Source organism: Lichenostomus cassidix, chromosome 3, assembly GCF_008360975.1.
Source record: "Lichenostomus cassidix isolate B80296 chromosome 3, HeHo_3.0, whole genome shotgun sequence".
In the NCBI taxonomy this organism is placed as follows: Eukaryota; Metazoa; Chordata; class Aves; order Passeriformes; family Meliphagidae; genus Lichenostomus; species Lichenostomus cassidix.
In genome coordinates this window covers 1,923,657-1,938,858 of record NC_139483.1, presented here as the reverse complement: position 1 = coordinate 1,938,858, position 15,202 = coordinate 1,923,657, and positions in this window count along the sequence as shown.

Genomic DNA, 15,202 nt, shown 5'->3' with positions numbered 1-15,202 from the left:
GTGACCCCAAAGCTGTAATGGGATCTGTTCTGTGCATCAGGCTCAGCACAAACAGCAAGCCCCATTTTCAGAACCCCGAGCCTGACTGGGTCCCAAAACCTTGCAGACTCCTCCTTTATCAGCAGCACAACCAAGCTGGTGAGTGAAAACACAGAAAGCTGTACTCTTACCTTTTCTGATGCATGAACATGTTTCAGAATCCCAGATTAAATCAAGAGGATGGGATAGATTTATCTGCCAGGCTATTGCAGCTCCCACTGTAGCTGTTTCCCAGGTAGTGATTCGAAGCCTGTGGAGTGGAGTCCTGAAAAAAAAATAAAAATCAAGCAGTAAAAATATTGACGTAGTAATATTTCTTTTTGGCCACAACTTTCAATGAAGACTAGTTATTTTGGATGTCATGATTATTTTGAGGGTTGGGACAACATTGAAGGAGAGTAACTGGAAGAGACACAAGATGGCCTCAAGAGGCCTTGGTTCTTTCCTCGTGGTGGAGACAAAAAAATGACAGATTTAGTTTAAAAAAGAAAAAACACAAAACTAAGGCTGTTACTTGCTTTCAAGAGAAACCAGAAGAAATTCCACTACAGATGCTTGCAACCTGAATGAGAATAAAAAGTCCTATGGAAAACCCCAAGGGCCACCATTCTGGCCAGGGCAGTTGGGTACAGCTCAGCTAATTTGTGATAACACAGCTACTCATCATCTCAATACACAACCTCATTTTCATCCCAGCCAGTGGTAATGTTCTGCTGGCAGATGCTGAATTGGATAACATTGTCCAACACACAGAAGGAAAGGGAAAAGCCAGAATCCTTCTCCAAGGACCATGGGGAGACTGGAGCCACTTTTCAGCTCTGCCAGAACTTTCCCATGTGACCTCCTGCCAATTTTTAATGTTGTCTGACCAAGAAGCTCAAATATATTTTAAAAACCTAATGAACTTTATAAGCCAGTGGGTCTGTGGCATAATTCCCATTAAAAAGGAAAATAACATAAAAACCCAACAGGGCCTGGGAATGTTTTTAGTACGAGAATTTTTAAATGGTCATAGTAACCACTTTTTCCCTCTTTTGTGGCAAAGTGAGAATAGGTATAAAGCTTTCCTCATCCATAATATGTGGCATAAGATTGATTTTCTGTTAGTCCACTTCATACTGTATTTCTCCAATAAGAGTTCTTAATGTAAAAAGAAATCCCCTCGTTTCATAGGAGAGATCCTTATACTGGCATGGATAAAGAAGGGAAGTTTGCATCTCCTAAAGCCATGATAGGGTCACTCTTCAGCTTTTAACACACAGATCAGCTCAGGTCAGCTGCAGCCTGACAGGTGCACAGGATTCCATAGTGTCTCAGCGTCTTTAATCTTGGAATGTTTAGAGTCCAAATCACCACACACCTTGAAGCATGGACTTTTTCCCTGTGTTTCCATCGTCCTGAGTGTCCACGACGGCATCTGAAGATTCTCAACCAGATTCCCCTCTGTAATTAAGCTGTGGCAGAGGATTTAGGAGTCAAGACTGGGACATGATCTTGGCATTACATGGACATTGCAGAGGGGAATGCACAGGGCTAGAGAATTTCCCTCTCAAGACTTGCTCAAAAAGAGCTGCCTTTCTCCTTAACATGCATGCATATTTTTATTCCTATCAACATTTTTTTTTTTTTTAGCATTTGCTGTCTTCACTCATATCTGAAGCTTGGCTGTCTTTGGACAACCACAGAGATTTAGGAACTGAATTTAGAGCTACAGCCTTCCAGCTTGAGCCCATCAGAGAGATCCTGAAGTTTTTTCAGGTCAATGTCTGCAGAGCACACAGCCATTCCCCAAAGGCCAGCAGGAACGTTGTCATCTGCTTCAGCAGGAACAAGATCAAAATCCAGCCATGGCCATGGATGTATTTCCCAAAAATGTTCTAGCCGATAAAAATATTTGCACTCTCTAAGGGGAGTCAGGAATGAGAAAGTTACAGAAGAGTTCATAAACACAGTCCCAACAAAAAAGAGCTCTGCTTCAGACCCAGCTTCAAATTCCCAGCTCATCTGTTTCTCTCATTACGCCCAGCAGATACAAAACAGTTCTGCTCGCCATGAGCTGGAAGGGTTAATGCAAGGCTGGAAGTTATTTACAGTTAATAGCAGTGGAAAAATTGCAGAGCAGCTTGGTCCAGCATCTAATCACAAAAATAGTTTCTTGTAAAGAGCCTTGAGGGCAGAGACTCTGCAAGTTCTTCACGTATTTTACGCTTTTCTTCAAGAAAATGCCAGTAAACCCAACATTCTGGGATAAAGTTTTCCATAGCTTTCTGGTGACCTTGACAAAAAGGAAGTCAATAACTGGTAATTATAAGGAGAAAAAAAAAAGTTGGCCCAACCTGTCCTCATTTCATCAACTGTGGTATTTCCAGTTTTTTGACTAACATATTTAGTCAGAAATAATTTTGGGTTATTTTAAGCGTGTAAAGACACTGGAGAGAGTAGTAGTGTAGTTAGATTAACTTTATTGCTTTGAAATCCTGATGGTCATCTCCAAAACCAAATGTCAAGAAATTATACAGAGCTAGCCATAAACTAAGTCTCTTGGCTTTGATGTACAAGAAAATCTCCCAAAATTCAAGGCAGCAGTTGCAGTAAAAGTTTTGTTGAACCATTGATACTACTTTTAAGCATCTGAGAAGTTCTTGCTTTTGGTTTTAAAAAGAAAAGTCACTTCACCTTCACTGAAAGACACCAGTAAAAAGCAGGTGACCTTAACAATCCTGGTTTAGAATCACATTTCTGCAGTGCCCAAAGTTTCAGCTGCAGTATTAGTTTAAAAGGATCTGAGTATGCTCAGCAGAATCAATTCAGAGCATGCTGCTATTTCAGGGCATATTAGATCCAGCATTAAATCAAATCTTTAAAGGTATTTATGTATCTATTTCCCATTGAAAGCTAGTGTTTGGGCTTTTGTCTTTTACACAGTAAAAGATGAAGAGTAAGAGTAAGGCACAAGAGGAACAACCTAACTCAAAGACCTATTTTCTAGAAGTGCTGTTATCTAGCAGCCAATACCGCTGTTGGAGATCCCTGATCTTTATTTCTGTCAGATTAAAATATTCAGAGCTTGAGCCAGAGGGCAGCAAGCTAAGCTTGGGCCATCCTGCCTCACCTGGCATGACTGCTGCTGCTGCTGCTGCTGCATTCCTGGACAGTGAGGGAAACAAAAAACTCTCTGGCCTGACAGCAGCAGAAACAGCACTAACAGTGAGAACATCAGATCAAAGCAATAACCCAAAGCATTTATTAGGTTGAGATCTCTGTCTCTCAGTGCACATTGGCACAGTCCCTCTGTTCTGTCTGAGACATTTGACTGCAATGATGGTGGTGAGGTGGCAAGGCAAGGCTTTAAACTGACAGAGGGCAGGATTAGATTAGGTACTTGAAAGAAATTCTCTGCTGTCAGGGTGGTGAGACACTGGAACAGCCCAGAGAAGCTGTGGATGGAAGTGGAACACTTCCCCATTCCTGGAGGCATTGCGTGTCAGGCTGGATGAAGCTTTGAGCAGCCTGGTGTGGTGGAAGATGAGATGGGAGCAGGTGGTGTTTAAGGTCCCTTCTATTGCAAACCATTCCATGATAAATTGTTGCCAAAATACAGTTCAGGTCTGAGGAGCAGTGTAGTTTCCTGACACAGAGACAAAATGTCCACAACCACTTATACCCAGTGGTTGACAGAAATGCTCTTGAGATGCCACATTTTGACAGTTCCAAAATATCCATGTAATTAACAAATGGTTGGGTTTTCTGCCCCCCCTTCTTCTGATTGTTTTCATTTCCCTTGTTATCAAACAGTTTGGAGGAAGTTAGTTTATGGAAGAGAGCGAGGGTAGGCCCTTCTCTGGAAAATTCCCACTGGTCTGACTTCAAGGCTAATAAAAATGCTTTATTGTTTCTTCTGCTGATCCTCCTCACTGGTCAGCAACCCCCCAGGGCACAGTTAGTGCAACAAATTCAGTCTGTAGTGCCTGGTGGAGTGTCTCATGAACAGCTCTAGTTAGGAATGAGTTTCCTGTTACAAAAGAATGATCCTGTCAAAGAGCCACTTCTTTTTTTATTTTTTTTATTATTTAATTTCTCACCTCTTCTTGCCATGTTTGGAGAGAGCTCACACTGATGATGCTTGTTTTCCACCATACAATTTTTGCCAGGTGTCCAAAATAAGAGTTCATTGGTATATAGAAAAAAACAGACAGCTGTTTACCCACCACCATTTCTTACCTCTGCCTGCCCTCAGAGCATCACCTCTTAGGTTTCTTCTTCATGGTTCAGAGGGAGATGCAAATTTGACTCTAACCTACATATTCCAGATGGAATTATTACACCAAAAAATGCTAAAAAAGCAGCAAAAGGGGACTGAAGCCCAAAAGAGTAAAAATAAATATCATTTCATGAATCTGGGCTTTCATCACCTCCAGCTATTTTACAAGAATAAGAAGAATTTGGATTTAATATCTGCCATTAGTGCAAAAACTAAGATTGAGGGTTCATGTGGGTCCTGAAGCACAAGCAGACAGAGCCCTGTTACATCCTTGTAAAGCAGCATTCCCTCAAATGAGGGAAAGAGCACGGAATAAAGGCAGATTTCTGTGTCTCCTGAAACCAGCAGTCTCCTCTGCCACATGTAGCCTTTCCAGCTTCCCTCTGACTTCAGGTGGGGTAGGGAAAGGCTGAGAGAAGTTCACTGAGTTCAGTGGGAGTGTTTCCACCAACTTCAGAGGGGTTTGGAACATGCTCAGTATAAATAAGGATGGAGAAATGGCGGAAAAAACAAATGTACTATTTAAAGCTAAGGAAAAAATCTATTGTGGTTCAATGCATCTGAAAAAAAATTCAAACCCGTGCTTCTGAAACAGGCTAAAAGAAATTTGGCTCTTACCTGTAGTCTTGACTAGAATGCTTTTCATATTTCTCAAAATTCTATACAGTCTACTAAAAGTCTAGAAATGTGGGAACAAGAAGCAATAACAATCTTTCTTCTTTCAGGATTCTCAACATAATCCTGGGCTGACTGAAGTTTTATATTGATTTCTATGAAACCAGAATTTCAACCCCTGAGAAGAAACTGCAACCCCCATTTACAAGCAAAAATCTGTCAAAAAAACTGGCACATGAACATAACTAAACAAAGTACACAAGGGATTTCAAATGAGATTAGAAGCATTGTTTTGACCCTGTGGCTTTCAGAGGGGTGTGAGAAAAACACAGTAAAGAGCACAAGAGGCCTTTGCAAACTGGGCAGCCGAGACAGACAGTTTAAAGGAATTGGAAAAGAAAGTCTAAACGGAAATGGAGTGAAAGGAAAATACAAGTCCATCTAGGGTGAAAGGAATGAAGACCAGTAATCATTGGGATTCAGTTTTGTTTCTGTGGTAGGTGCTCTAAAATCCATGTTGGAGGAGCAGACAGAAGGGTCACAGAAGTCAGAATTATTATATGAGAAAGGAAGTAAGGAACAATGGGCTCAGAGAAGTCATGACAACTGAAGGACTGGTGGTCTTCACGGGGAAAGAATGGGTGGCCTTTGTTGATGGGCTCTTTCCATGGAGATGAATTACTGTGTGCAATATCTGTGCAGACCAGAAGGGCACAGCTGACAGACTTGCTGAGTTATCTGCTGTGGATAAACTGCCTGAGTATTCTTTCCTGATCTGGATTTTGAGTGAGTCTCTCTGCTGCTGTAATAGCTCACAAAGCCTGGCCCACAAAAGCACACATGTGGCTCTTACTGAAAGAAGTCTCCTCAGCCCCAGCAGGCTGTGTTTGGCAAAGAACAAGATCCACGCCACTAAAAACATGAGCAAAGAAATCACATGAAAGGGACACAGAGCAGCAGAGTTTCACAAACAACATTTAGATGCCTCCTGTCATTTTTCCTGCAGCACTGGCCACTGCTCTGTGACTTTGTTTCCCTTCCCACACCATCCTTTTCTACTCCCTTTACTAAAGTTTCCAGTTCTCTAGAGCAAAGGGTCTGTATTTCACTACAAAGGACCTCGGTGAACATTAATTGATGTTTCCCAAATTACAAGTTATTAAAAATTTGTGGTTTGTGACCGATCAGTAAATACACACTCGGTTATATTCAGGAAAATTAAATCAAAAGAGGTTTGGTAAAGAAGAGAGTAAAGAAGAGAGAGTAAAGAAGAGAGAGTAAAGAAGAGGGAATAGGTGAGAATGACTTTTTTCCTCGTACTGATTGAGTTATTCATGTGAAGACACTCCTCTGGGAGCAATGAGCAAAATCTGTGCCTGTTTTCACAAGAACAACTGAGGCAGGTAGACAAAAAGGGCTGAAATATTTGCCAGGAAATTCAGAGGTGCCATTGCAGTAAATGTCCCACTGCAAGTGAGGATAGAGGGAGTGGGATCAGTCAATACCTGTTTACTCCAGGTTTAGCACATGACAGACCAGGGCACAGGTGGGAAAACAGGCTGTGTTCAATTTTCTGTTCAAAACAAAGCTGTTCATTGTAGCAGTGAAAAAAAAGCACACGAGGACTGTGAGGTTTCTGTTAGAGGGCACATTTTGCAGGGCAAAGCTGTGGGAATCTGTGGGTGTGTAGCATGCTGAGGTTTGAGCTTGGGAACTGTGAGGCAATCTCAACATCCAAGAGCAGCAATGTGCAGAAGGAGCCAGCGCCACAGACCTCCTCATCTCCGCAAAGCCTGAGCCAGAGCAGTCGCCCACAGCATCCCATCCATCTGCATGCCACCAGATCCCAGCCTGCCCCGTGTGCAGATGGATGAGCATCTGTCCCATTAACCACATGGACCTATTCAGTGTCCTTCTGGACCTCCTGCCGCTTTGAATACGTGATTAGCTATATGACAAGTGCTTTCTTTCCCTCCCAGAACCCCCCCTCCTTTTTTTCTTTTGGTCAGGAAATGCCAGCCCGTGTGAGTATCTCATAGAAAATGAATGGGAAATTTGCAAATTCCTCTAAACACCCACAAACTTTCTCATGATCTCTTGTCACTCTTCAATGGATGGTCCTTTGCAACTCCAAGAAGTCTGGGCTGCTGAATACAGCAATCATATTGTGCCAGCCTCTGAAACGTGGGGTTGTTTCATGAGGCAAATGCCCACACTACCTGGAGCTGGGCAAGCACACAATCACTGTAGTCTAACAGAGTAATTCTGCCTTTTTCCTTTTTTCTTTTTTTTTTTTTTTTAAAGCTACCAACACCACAGAAATACAGGTCTGCTGAGCATTAGCTTTTTCAGGGTAATGCCTGTTAAAGCACAGGCCACAGGCTGATCCAGGCTTGCCAGTCCTTGACAGGGTCCTGCTGGAGGTTTTCTGAAGTGCTGAGATTATGCTTCTTTAGCATCAAGCCTCCAGCAATTCCTAAAAATAGCATCTCCAAGCCCTTGGCACTGAAGGAGCCCAAACAGTATCAGTGTGCAAGAGCACTGTGCTACATTTTCCCTGACTCAAACATCAATCCCACAGCTCCCAGCTCAGCCAAGTGGCCATTTGAGAAAGACACCACATCTTGACCGGAATACAGGAGAACAGATGAAACCACAGCGGGGAAATGGAGCAGTGGATTTCCTTTGCAAGTCCCCAGAAGTGCATAAAAGTTACTGGAAAATAGCATCTGACAGGTTACTCTGTCCAAGGGAATCAGGTAAAACCCAGGGAGATCAGTTCTTTTGGGATGTAGAAGTTCCCAAAAACCCTCAGCCAGATGACCCCGAGATGCCCTTACAGACTCATCAGCAATTCAGCAGCAGCCAGAACAAGGAGGAAACTGGGGCCTTGTTAGAGACCAGCCAAAGCAAAACAAACCAAAGACTTGGTTGCCACTGCCAAAAATCTGCTTTCACAAGTCAGGAATCCTGATCATGCAGCTGCCTCACTTGCCCCTCATTTGCCCACATCCGCTGAGTTTACAAATGAACCTATTAGAAGGCATGAATTTCTATTTTATTTGCCAGGGGGGAGGATGGAAACAAAAGGAGGCTGTGAGTGAATGAATATGCCAATGCTCCTTTTGGTTTTACTGGCATGTCATTATATTGCAAAAATAGAACTTGATTTTTAAAATAAACAGCGCATAATGTGGAGGTTTCTATGTAAACAAAGGATTGTACATGTGGTGGTATGATACAAAATTTCATGATCAAGAAATTTCTCATTCAGCTTGTCCAATCAGCCAGAACAAACTTGCAGTCAGTAGACTTTAATTATAATTGCATCTAATTGATTCTTTTTCCTTCTTTTTTGAAATCTGTGGCATTGTGGTGCTGCATCAACAGTAGCTCTTGACACAAGAATGCACATTAGGGTAGGAAACTGAGAGAACCATGTGAGTAACCATCTCATACCCACTACATCCCTTACTCGCTGTTTATTTTCCTTCAGAAATGTTCAGAGGAATCAGCAAAGTGAGCCCTGGATGTGGAGAGGCAGCTCTCTCCTGCCTTTGAGGGGAGCACAGGGAACAGGCAGGGAAGCTGAGCCCCAGAGCCTACAAGGGCAGCTGAGTCATGAGTTCCTAAATTGCTGCTAAAACTGAGAGTCGAGCAGCACTGGCCACAGCCACATACCCAGATAATTCCCCTGGAAAATAATCAGCAGAAGAGAGGCACCTTCAGGTTTTTATGACAGATAAATGGGGATTTTCAAAAATCTAATACAGAAAATGTGGGCACCAGTCATAAGTTCACATCATTTTCTCAAGCAAGCTATGCATGACTTATTCAAGGACATACAAAATCCCTGTGACAGTTCAAAATTGTATCCAGATTGCTTGACTCAGCCCTGTCCTTCCCTTAGGCACCCTGGTTAACATGCCCAGCAATAAATAAATGAATTGGGATCCTAAACCACCTTCTCAAAGGCTTTTGGCAGAACATTGTGTTAAAACAATGGAATATAGGTTTTTAATTCACTTAGTAATTTTTGAAATAAACAGATGGTTACCAAGGATCATGCTACAAATACACTTATGCTTTTGCAAATATTTAAGGCTTGCTATTTGCATCTGCTGTTTGAGTCTCTTGACCTCTGCTTGTATGAAGACGACACTCAGAATTCACACAACCTGCTGGTGTTTCTGTCTGGCCTTGCTAACTGGGTCCTAACTAGCTAATGCTGCCTTTTTTAGGAGAGTTTTCTAAAAGCCCATGAAAAACAATAGACGTTGGGAATCAGATTTTGGCTTCATCAAATGGCACTATGTAAAAAGAAAAAAACCCAAACCAGGACTCTCAGCAAAGATGTCAGTGACTCAACAGCTCTCAGTAACCACTGCAAAATAAACATCAGGCAGTAATTGCTATGTAGGGGTTGAGCATCTGCTAAGAGGAACCATATTTTCATTGCACTTTGATTCTAACAGAGTAATCTATCCCCAGCAGAAATATGGCTGAAGGGCAATACTCCAAACGAGGGCTGTGCTGTACACCAAACACACTGAGCTCCACTGGAGAAATCACAGAAGGTTTTGTTTTGGAAGAGGATATTTGACAATAAAAGGTAGTATTTAACGTCAGCAGTAGTATTTCTGGTTACCTGTGTGGTAACATGTCTCCCAGAGCAGATACTGAGGGTACCTTTGTACGTGGGGTTTGTCCCACAGCAGGGAGAGGCTGCCCAGAGCCAAACCAATACTGAAAACTGAACATGCTGAAAACCCCTCAGCAGGAATTGTTAGCCAGGATTAATCCATAAAGGTACTCAGCCAGCTAGTTGCCTCTGCCAGGGAGCTGGGGAGGTCTCGTGAGATGTCTCTGCCACACGCTGTGCTGGGAGCCTCTGGAATAAACCCAACCTAAACCATGCCTCACTGATAGTGAGACCCTGCTTGTCATCTTTGAACCAAACATTCCTGGGAAAACACACTCTCTTTGGGAACTCAAACTCCTAAAAGAAAGCTCCTTTTGATGGTTAAGCTATGGCAAAGTGGAGGAGTGTTTTCTCTCTGCCACAATCTTGGAAAATAGAGCCAGTTTTCTAGACAGAGCTGAGCTTTGGGAATCGGCTATTCCTGTCAGAGCCGGATTCCTCGCAGCAAGAATGCTTGCAATCCGTGTGACTCTCTGTCCCAGGACAGCATGGCTGTGTAAACAGAAGGCTACAGTGGGATTGTACTGAAATTTCACATCATACTCTCACAGCTAGAGCAGCCTCCAAAGCCCTGGCTCTCTGTTTTTACCTGTTGTGGGACAGAGCACTGTTATGTGGGAAATACAGCTGAACAGAGGGAAATCACTGTACTTCTCCCTGCAGGGCAAGAGCAAACGGTGCAAGTCTAAACCAGGTTTATCAGACAGTGTCTTTTCTTATTCTTATAATGTGTTTTGTACAAGAACATGGCACACTGGATATTCCCAGGTGCTAAGCCAAGTCTGGAAAGCGACCCAAGTTTTCCATACTGCTGGGGTACCTACAGTAGTGCAGATTGTCTTTCAGAAATGCTGAGAACTCTCAGATCCTGCTGGAGCACAAAGGCAGAGCCAATAATAGCCAGGCTGAACAAACAACTACTGAAACTCGTGTCTCTGCACAATTAGACTCCTAAATGTCTTAGAAAAATCTGCTTTGGGCTGCCAAGACTTGAGCACTTGTTTTTGCAAACTTACTGGTAGAATTGTGGCATTTACACAATTATATAAACAGCATCAGCACTAAATTTCAACATCACCATCTTACAGGATTCCAGTTTTTCAATCTTCCCTATACTTCTTTAATATATACAGTTTAAAAGATTAAATTGTGCTTGCTAGCATAAACATCATTATTACATTTGTCTCCATCCATACCTCTGACTAAACAATACTTGTATACTTCACTTCCAATTAGAAGTACCAAATTTTTTTCTGGAATTTCAGTCTAGAACGAAACCAGGTTTTAGTGAACAAGGGGATTTTTTTAGGCTGGCTATAAAATATCATTTGCAGCATAATCTAAAAAGAAAAACAGTTGAACTTGATGAGTACAGCTGACAGAGGAGATAGGAGCTGATAGATGACAACTGCTGCAGCTTTTAATATCACTTCATCAGTCATGACACAAGCAATTTCTGATGTGGAGTGATCCTTATAATTCCTCTCAGATGCTGATAAATCCAACTGGCTGGAGAACTAAAAGTCCTGGTCCAAAGTCCCTTAAAGAAACAGGCTTTAGAGAGTAACTCAATAAAAATTCCCACCCCAAGCTGCCTGTCAGTGGAAAAAACAAAGAAGGGAGACTCAGAAGGGCAGTCAAGCAGCCAATTTCACTGAAATGCCAAGGATTTTGATCCTTGCATCCCCTTTACAACACGGAAAACCTCCTTGTACCTATTAAAATGTCATGAAGGGAAAGAAGGCTTTGGGATGAAATCTGGCCACATAAACACACAGGAAGGAGGCAAAATTTACAGCATAACTGGAAACAGTGGAGCTGGATACAACATGAGGAAACAGTGGGGAGAGACTGGCCATGGCAAAGAACATCAGCTGCCTCCCCTCTCCTCTGCAGGCATCCAGCGAGCAGCCAGAGCATGAAACCTCCCCAGTTTCACCTGAGAGGAGCAAATCACAGCTTGCCAAAAACAAACCAGCCTTTAACCTTCCCAGTCTTTTAACCTTTCCATAAACTGTGCTTGTTTTCCCGTGCGAACAATGGCCTTATTGTTTGACTTAAAATATAGTACGTGACCTGTGATGTTAGGAAATGAATGAATTGTTGTGTTGTCAACAGTTACTTTTTTTTCCATGCCTCCCTATATCTAGGAATTTCTTTCCACGCACTTAGGTTTTAAGGAAAACACAACACTTCTGAGCAGGCCACTGATACCTCAAGTTGACAAGTTATAGCAGGGAAATTATATGACATAGATTTTGAGTAATTCAGAAACTCCTAATCTCAGCCTGCTTTTCAAAAGAATTCTCTCCCATTTAGGCATGTAACATTAATTTTCAAGAGTTTACATTGCCCAGAAACTCTGATTTCAGACACGCAGCAGGCACTTTACAAAACCTGGCTACTTATTAAAATGCCAGAATAGAAGCAGAGCTCTTCTGAACATCTGGCCAGACTGTGGGTATGTGACTCAAGATGACTGCATGAGAAAATACAGGGTAGGTAAGAGAGCAACAAAAGATTAGGAAGAAAAATTCAGACACTCATTCAATATTAGACATGAAGTCCATCTTCAAACACTCATTGCTTACTACGAGTTCATTTAAATTTGGAAAATGTCCAAAACCATTATGGCAAAGATGAAGATAAAGCAGAATTTTTACATAGAGTAGAGAAGGTATCCAAAGCATCTGTCTTCTCAAGGATAAGAGACAACAATGTAATACTTAAGGAAGAAAAACCTATGAAAAAGGGTCCTTAGAGTTCAAAGAAGGTTTTAAAAAGAAATTAAAAAACAATATGAAACATCCCTTGGGCAATTACACATCAGTTACTAGATTAGAACACTTCAATCAGTTCAGGAAAGGAGAGATGCTCACTTTTGTGAGACCAACTGGACATTGAATGGGCCTGTGAACATAAGTTTATGTAAAGGAAATATTTACACAGGTTGGACATGTTCTTTAATAGAAGGACAGGTGTGGAAGTTACACATATAAATGTACATTTTCTGGGCCAAAGTACTGTGTGACAAAGCTGATTGTGGACCTCATTACCCATTTTAGCCAACAGCATCATAGCCTGAGCCACCTTTCATTTTATTATATATTGCCTTGAGAGAGTTTAAATTTAGGAGAAGAATCTTTTTTGGCTGCTTTAGGTCAGTAGTTTCCCTTCAGCCACTGCTTCCATGAGCTCCTGGGAAACAACCAAAAATATTCATCTGATTGCTCTTTTGTGGGATATGCTTATGTATCACAGCAATGTGAAAGGGATACCACTTCAATGATATAATGCATATTTTAATCACAGGGTAAGGAATTATTACCCTACAGCTCTGAGATTTTAACTTACAAAATCCCATGTGAGTCCCTCAGGGGTAGGCCAAGAAGCATAAGGAATCCCTAACATGCCACCTTCAGTATGAATATGTCTTAAATTTGATAGAAATAGAAATCATCTGAAAAGAAAGAATATCAAAAGAGAAGAGGAAGGTTTCCCAAATAAGAACCCCTGTGAGCTAAGAAGAATGACATTTCCATGTTTTTCATCCAAAAAAAATAAAAAGGAAAGGGGGAAAAGAAATGGTTCCACATAATGCAGCAGCTCCTCCGTTAATGTAAACTGGTGCCAGCTCCTTGAAGTCCATGGAGCTGCAGTGATACACACCAGCTGAGGATGGGGCTCTGAATCTGGAGCCATTTGGCACAATGCCAGCCCCTGTCTGCATACAGACCAGGATTGTGTATGTAAACACTGTCTGACTCTCTAAAAGTCATCATTTCTTTAGAAATGCTCCCTAGTGCTGGTGAATTTGCTGTGTTAAACAACTCGTGGGCTCCCTGGTGCCTCCATCCCAGCAGCACATCCTGGCAGCCCTGCCTGGGCTCTGGCTTTGCTCACCAAATTCCACCAAGGACAGCTTGCTCAAGACACAAATCACACCAGAGCCCAGAAGAACAGCTGCATCCTCTCTCCTGGATGATAAGATTTCAACATTTCATGCTGGCACTGCTGTGTGAAAGGTAAATGGTAAAGGGACGTGGTTAAGCTGCACCCCACTAAGAGCCACCAGGACTTCCACATTCCTCTCTCCACCTCCAATCATTATTATATCCTCACACCACAGACTAATACTTTATTTTTGTCCCAGAGCAAAGTCCCTCCTTCCCCACAGTGAATAAGAAAAAACTTTGGCCATACTTTGCCAGCTTCCTACCCCTGTTTTGGGAGGGGAAGAGACAGGGTGCAGACCTATTTAATCCCTTAAACAGAGTGACACTCTGGGTTTCCACATGTTTTGCTCTGGTGTTACATTAAATATCTTACCTACCAATCTGCAGTTCAGGATAGATTTTTGTTCCTCACCAGTATAATACTAATTTTTAAACAAATGTGTTCAAATAGAAGCACTTTGTGGGTACTCCAGAGGTGTCAATCTTGGGAGCTCAATACCTCTAGAGCATCCGTTTTACTGTTTCCAAATGGAACACCACAATAAAGGAATAAAAAATCTTTGGAATCTTGCATTTAACCCATAAACACTCTTTACATAAGCCATACTAAGCTAAAAGGAAACAAAATTTTTCAGTTGCCAATTATTCCATTTATTTGCATGAACACATAAAACAAAGGAAGAAAAAGCACAATTGCTTTTTTCTAAGAAGTTCATGACAGGTGCTCATTTGAGACAGGTAGAAATGTCTGAAAACAAAGGTGCTTGGCAACAATAAGATCAGAGACAGAATCCCAGCTGGACTTGGCTCTCAATTTGTTTTATCAATACACTGTAAAAGCAGTGGAGATTTCCATGAGAGTATACAAACCTGAACAAGATAGATAAATCTCTTTCTATATTGACTGTGCAGTTCTTCTACTCATTTAAATGAAGTCATTAGGATTTATACCCAAAACTGAGCTTTAAGTCAGATGTGTTCCAAGATTTGCTTTTTAAGTCACAGTTCTTGGAGGGAAGAATGATTTTTTAATCCTTATCTGTGTGCCAGATTTAATAAACACATCTGCAACAGACTGCTAACACAACCACTTAAAATATTTGGGTAGAATCTATGCCCACTTAAATATACTCTGTCATTTATCCAATAAAATGTAATTATAAAAACAACAAATTCACCTGATTTATGAAATATTTACATCTCATTTTAGGACCAAAACCAAATATAATTAATAACTGTAAAAACAAGGGCTAGGAAACCACCACTGTTTTGTCATACTTTTATTTGTTGACAGTGGTTTTGGGTAATAGAAACATGTGGCCTGTGAAGAGGAGAGGGGATTGTTTTGGGGTCTGATTTTTTTATTTGTTTGTTTGTTTTGGGTTTTTTTCTGAGATCACAGATAATGAAGGGGAAAAAAGTTAACAATAACCAACAAGAGATTTCACCAAGGATTCAAACCAACCAAAACCGAAACCTGTTTTGATTGGAAATGAGGAAAAGGAAGTGGGTGCTCAGATCCAGATCTAAATTGGGTTGAGCCAGTGGTTTGGGGTTTGGTTTCATGACCAAGTCAGGGATGGGGTTCTCATGCAGACCTGATGATGAAACCTTCTAAACCTGAATCGT